Source organism: Lathyrus oleraceus, chromosome 4, assembly GCF_024323335.1.
Source record: "Lathyrus oleraceus cultivar Zhongwan6 chromosome 4, CAAS_Psat_ZW6_1.0, whole genome shotgun sequence".
In the NCBI taxonomy this organism is placed as follows: domain Eukaryota; kingdom Viridiplantae; phylum Streptophyta; class Magnoliopsida; order Fabales; family Fabaceae; genus Lathyrus; species Lathyrus oleraceus.
In genome coordinates, this window is record NC_066582.1 from 408,034,813 (window position 1) to 408,041,337 (window position 6,525).

The following is a 6,525-nucleotide window of genomic DNA, read 5'->3' on the forward strand; positions in this document are numbered from 1 at the left end:
CTTACAATAATTATTCGATATGCCTAACTGTTGTGAGTTTGGAAACTCGTGAGAAAGTGTCTGAATAATCCAAACCTTCAACCTAGTTGCATCATTTGGCAACTAATCATGCCTTGAATCTCTATATGCTACCATCTTATTTATGCTTGGTTTTATAGACCCATATACATCGTATTAGTTTCACCATGGATGTAAGATTTACCAATTCCTAAGTTCCATTTTTTCAAGAAAATCAAGCTTAACTTTCATGTCTTGATTCCGACATTCAAACTTGCTTGCCTCATTATAGGTTTTTGGTTCAGTGAGAGTAGTAAGGGTAATACTAAAGATAAATTTAGATTGAGATAAATTAGAGTAAGATCGGAAATAGGATAAGTAGTACATGAAGAAGATTAATTTGGTGTGTCATTGAATGATGCACATACATAATCTTTGAGATGTGATGGTTGGTACCTTACTCTTGAAGATACATGTGTAGTAGGAGGTTGAGTAACATATGTAGTATCGTGGATAGAAGGGTCTATTATTGGATTAGATTCAGGTATGTCAAATGTTTGTTGGGTATGTGAATGGATTGGTACATTAGATACAGGACTGACATACACATTTAGTGGGAATGTGTCTGACTTGTGATGCAAGTTACTAAAGTATTCCCAATTTTGTGTGACAAAAGAATTTTGGACTTGGTAAGGAAATATGTGTTCATGGTATGTAACATTTCTAGAAATTAATATTTCATGGGAATGAAGGTCGAATATGAGAGAACCTTTGTATCCAACAACAGAGCCTAGAAACACTGACTTTCTTGCTCTACCATCAAGTTTGGTACTATGATTGACTAAGGGTGAGGCAATCCAACAACATAGCCTTCAAAATGACTAGTCAAACTGTCGCAACCTGAAAAATACAGTGCGCGAAAAAACAACCGGCGAAAGAAAAAGACAGAAGAGTCGCCACCGTGCGTTATTCATCCCAAAGGAGGGAAAGGAAACGCTCGAAGTAAACCTGAAAAAGGAAAGGACAAGACGGGGTCTCGCAACCAAATCTTGGGTTCGGGAGTGGGTTATGCGAAGGGAAGGTATTAGCACCCCTACGCATCCATAGTACTCTACGGGATCCACTTTTGTGGTTTTTGTCTAAAGGGTATGGGTTTACCTAATGTGTTTATTTACTAAAAAGGTTAAGAGAAATGACTCGCGCGGATGTCGCATCCCCTACATACGTACCTCATCTGAATATGAGAATCAGAGTCTTCGTAGCTCGGCTGACCTATGGGTTGGGGGATGTGTGCTCGCTAAGACATCGCGTCTTATGCCTACGTATCTCATCTGGAATGAGAATCAGAGCAAGCCGTAGTTCGGCTAACTACGGGGTTATGGAGTGGGTTTTGGATGAACAACGTTACTACGCAATCTACCAGATGCTCGACCTTTGGAGACTTACTCACCTGTAGTAGAAGGAGTAAACGTGTGTTATGGATTTTAGGGTTTGGGATGCTCGAGGGCAAACAGGCAGTCCTTGACGAAGGAACTGCGCTACATGTGGGGATATGAATACAAAACACAAAACATGTATCTCAAAGTAAAATGCCACCAAGGGGCTCAAACATTGCCTCCTATCGAGGTCTTCCAGCTAAGAAAGCGATAAAGTACGAGAAAAGGAAAAAATTACCACACGGATAAAGATCCGAAGTTACAGCAATTAAAGGATTAGCAACCCTGAGATCTCTCCAAGCTAAACACCATCAAAGAAAGTGAATCAGTACAGGTAATCGGAATGAAACCTCCAGGGGGTATCCCACAAATAAAGTGGAAAACCACGCAAGTTATCCCTGCAAAAGTCATGTGAGCCCTCACAAAAACTCAACAAACAGGTTAGAGACAAAAAAAATAGGGTAATCAAAGGTTGCCCCCAAATCAAAATGTAACCATATGAATCATGCCATTAAAATTCACAAAAAAGACATGCATCAAAAGGGTATCAAATTCACCCATAATACCTCATACATTTAGAGCATTCAAATTAAAGGCATAAAGATGATGGATATAGGGCAAACCGGATTGGAGAGCTTGATTGAAATTGAGTTGCACCCATGAGGTTTACAAAACAATCTTTAGGGTTTATGTGAGGCAGAAGTGATTCTGTGCAGTTGAGTTCCCTTCAGGGTTTGGAGGCTGCTCTGAACTCTGTTAGTTCTTCTCTCACTATCTTTTTCCTCAGGGTTTTGTTACAAGGAAACCTCAGAGTATTTTGCTTCCCTCCCTTTTCTCAAGTGAAGCCTTAGTATTTATAGACTGAATTCCATGGCTTTGTGGGCTCAAATGAGAGAGACCCAAGTCCAAAAAAAAAAAATTGTTATATTTTATTTATTTTTTAATTTTTATTTTTTATTTTTATTTTTTTTCATTTTTTTTCGTTTTTTTTTTTCGTTTTTTTTTTTCAGGAAAAATGAAGGGTAAATTTTGGGGTATTACAGCTGCCCCTATTCAATCAATTGGAGACCCGGAAAGAAGATGGCAGCTGCTTTCGTACTTTGGAGGTATCAAGGGATTCAATACAATAAAAGCCCAAAAATTTGCACTGAAGTGAAGTGAAGTAACAATGTCTGTCAGAATCGGCAAAGAGGTGGTCTTGAAAGAAGAATCCGTCTGGTACGGTGAGAGTCAGTCTGAATATCGAAAAAGAATGTTAAACTGGATACCAAAATAAATGGTAACACAGAAATAACCATGGCCTGAATGCCGCTCATCAGTCTGAATACTGGAAAGGACTTCGATCTGAACATCGGAAAATTGACCTGAATGCCACAAGTTGCATCGACCTGAACGTCGGAAACTTCTTCGATCTGGACATCGGAAAATTGGCCTGAACGCCACAAGTTGCATCGACCTGAACGTCGGAAACTTCTTCGATCTGAACATCGGAAAATTGGCCTGAATGCCACTTCGGTCTGAATACCAGAAACTGGCCTGAACGCCACTTCGATCTAAATATCGGAAATTGGCCTGAACGCCACTTCGATCTGAATATCGGAAATTGGCCTGAACGCCACTTTGATCTGAACATCGGAACACTGGCCTGAATGCCACTTCGGTCTGGATACCGGAAAACTGGCCTGAATGCCACTTCGGTCTGGATACCGGAAATTGGCCTGAACGCCACTTCGATCTGAATATCGGAAATTGGCCTGAATGCCACTTCGGTCTAAATACCGGAAACTGGCCTGAACGCCACTTCGATCTGAATATCGAAAAACTGGCCTGAACGCCACTTCGTTCTGAATATCGAAAAACTGGCCTGAACGCCACTTCGGTCTGAATACCGGAAACTGGCCTGAATGCCACTTCGATCTGAATATCGGAAATTGGCCTGAATGCCACTTCGGTCTAAATACCGGAAACTGGCCTGAACGCCACTTCGATCTGAATATCGAAAAATTGGCCTGAACGCCACTTCGATCTGAATATCGGAAATTGGCCTGAATGCCACTTCGGTCTGAATACCGGAAATTGGCCTGAACGCCACTTCGATCTGAATATCGGAAATTGGCCTGAACGCCACTTCGGTTTGAATACCGGAAAATTGGCCTGAATGCCACTTCGGTCTGAATACCGGAAAACTGGCCTGAATGCCACTTCGGTCTGAATACCGGAAAATTGGCCTGAATGCCACTTCGGTCTGAATACCGGAAAAACTTCATGCCTGTCAGCATCGGCAGAAATAGGGAAAGATAATAGAGGCGGCGCATGGGCCAATGACACTTGCTGGGGATAACAAAGGTAAGTCATGAACAATCTTCAGTTTGAGTACTGGAAACAACTTCTAGCTTATCACTTGGGATACCGAGAATGTTTTATGCTTACATGCGTATGTTTGAATTTTTCAATGGCGTAATGCTCCATGAAAATGGAAATGCTACGCGATTTGGAAGGATGCAATGCAATATGATTCTACATGCAAGGATGCGAAATGCTGGGTAGAATGCCAAGCTGAGGCAAGGGGATCTGCTGGGGAAATGATCACCATCTTCTGGACCCTGGCAAGGCTGCTGGAGATGCACATGAAGGAGAATTGCGACCCAAAGCGCAGCGGAAATTAAAATTTTCTCCTTTAGAGATCCTTACGAATGGTCATGATCAGTGATAGAATATTTAACTCTTCTGACGACTAAAACCTTTGGTGCAGATCTCTTGTGACAATCAAAACCTTTGATGCAGATCCACAGAGCGATCACGAACGTTGAACGATGACAATGTCTCTACTCAGTCCACACGAACGGGTTCCTTCAATCTCAGTGCTAGCTGGTACGAATGAAGGCTTTGAGTGAGAGAGAGATAGAGAGTGAAAACGAAAAGAATGCAACCGCCAATTTTTGCTTCTGCACAAGGGTTCTATTTATAGAACCACTTGTGTGGGCTTCAAGCTAAAAGCCCACTTAAGTGTATTTTGGCCCATATCTGATAATATGCCCAAAATCACTTAAGCTCATGGTACCTTACCATATTTCGTATTCTACTCAAGTACATCGTACCTTACGATGCTCTATAACTCACTTAAGGGCACCGTACCTTACGGTATTCCTTAGTTACTCTATCTCTCATCAATCCGTCCTTTGTGTGTGACCCTGTAGGTTTTTGTGACATTGGCAATTATATTAAATCACGCATTTAACATAATAAACAGTGAGCGGTATCTAGCAACACATCACTGCTACCCAAGACACGAAAATGTCATGTGATCTGACAATTCCTTCTGTGATAATACTTATGTGTATAATTACCCCTTTGCCCTTATGTCTATATTGAACACAAGGCATAGACCGTGTCATCCTTGTCCAGTTCAATATTGGGCCCATAGACATTTATCCTGTTATGCAGGATGGGCAAATTCCATCTAGGTCACTCATGTCCCTCAGCATGCTTTGTGGAGTACCCATCAACTGTCTTTATGGTTATCCAGTTACGGACAACGTTGGATCAGCAATAAAGCACTCGACTCTACATCTAGGATCCATAGTGGTTTCAGGTCGAAGAGTGGAATACACTATTATCACCATGAGAATAACTTATGACACCTTGCATAACTTTCTATATAGTATTCTCATAGCGGGTCAATCCGGTATAAATATTACTCCTAATATTCATACCTATGTTTAAGACATGATAACTCTTTATCCATGATCCATGAGATGTGATCATCAGTCCACAAACATAATAGTCTTAATGCTTTAATGTTATCCCACTTCACACTAAAGCTCGACTACGGATACTTTAAGAATAGTGTCCTTATGTTTAATGTGTTCTCATGATTAAGTCACACTTAATACATTAAACGGACTATCTATTCCAGGGACTTTATTAATCAACCATAATAAAGAAAATGCCTTTTATTATTAATAAATAATTCTATACAAGTACCAAAAGTATAGGCCTCTAGGGCTTACACCAACAGCACAGCGCAAAGAATTCTGTGGGGAAATGACCCGCCACACGGTGTTCTAGCAATGACGAAATGCCGAGATTCAGACTGGGGAGAGAACGGCACTGAAAACCTGCTGTTGGGGAAAGCGACAGTGGTTCTGGCAACCACGATCTGCGAGAGATGACTCAACAGGGGAAGCAAACACTGATACGGTACCGAGGTTCTGCTTCAAGGAAAGAAACCATGGATCTGGCATTGGGATTATCGCTCTGGCCTCGAACTCTAAGGAGCAGCCACTTCTGCTGGGAAGATACAGTCTGGCACTGTCAACTCCGCTGGGGATATATAGTATGGCACTGTCAACTCTACTGGGGAGTGTATGTCCTGAAACAAACGCTTGGGGAAGTACAGTGGTGAGAACCTGCTGGGGATTGAAGAATCCAACGCTCTGATTAGCTCTGCAGGGATAAGACACCGAATTCGTCTGTTGGTGACTTCACTGGGGAAGATATTCACGATCATCTGCAGGGGATTTTAAGGAAATGCCCCGAGGGTACCTGTTCTGAATAGACGATCCAAAGCACTTAAAATTTACAGCAATTTTAAATGTTTATTGAGCATGTACCTGTAAAGCCCTTATGTGTCATGATGCAATGTTTATCAAAAATTCGGACGTCATTTTTGCAAACAAAACAGTAAAATGAAAACAGAGATATACTGAATAACATGATTTTATTGATTGAATGGCCTCTAAATAGGCATTTACATCAGGAAGCAATCCCTGGAAAGAGGTAATCGCACAAAAGATAAAAACAGAAATTAATCTAATGGCAATGTGAAATGGATTTCTATTGGGTTCAAATTCTGCTATGACTTGCCCGTCTTCAAGATCCTCCAGATGATCAGCCTTCTGAAAAGGTGATTGGACTGTTTCCTACCTTTCGAAAATTTCCAGTCATCGACATGAGATGAGATTCAGAACTAACTCAGAACGCAGTCATTCGCTTAATCCCTAACTTTTGCCTGGATCGCCCTTTTTCGGGTTTTCAATCCACCGGGATACCCATTTTTGCCTAAGTTGCCTTTTCAGGTTTTCAACTTACC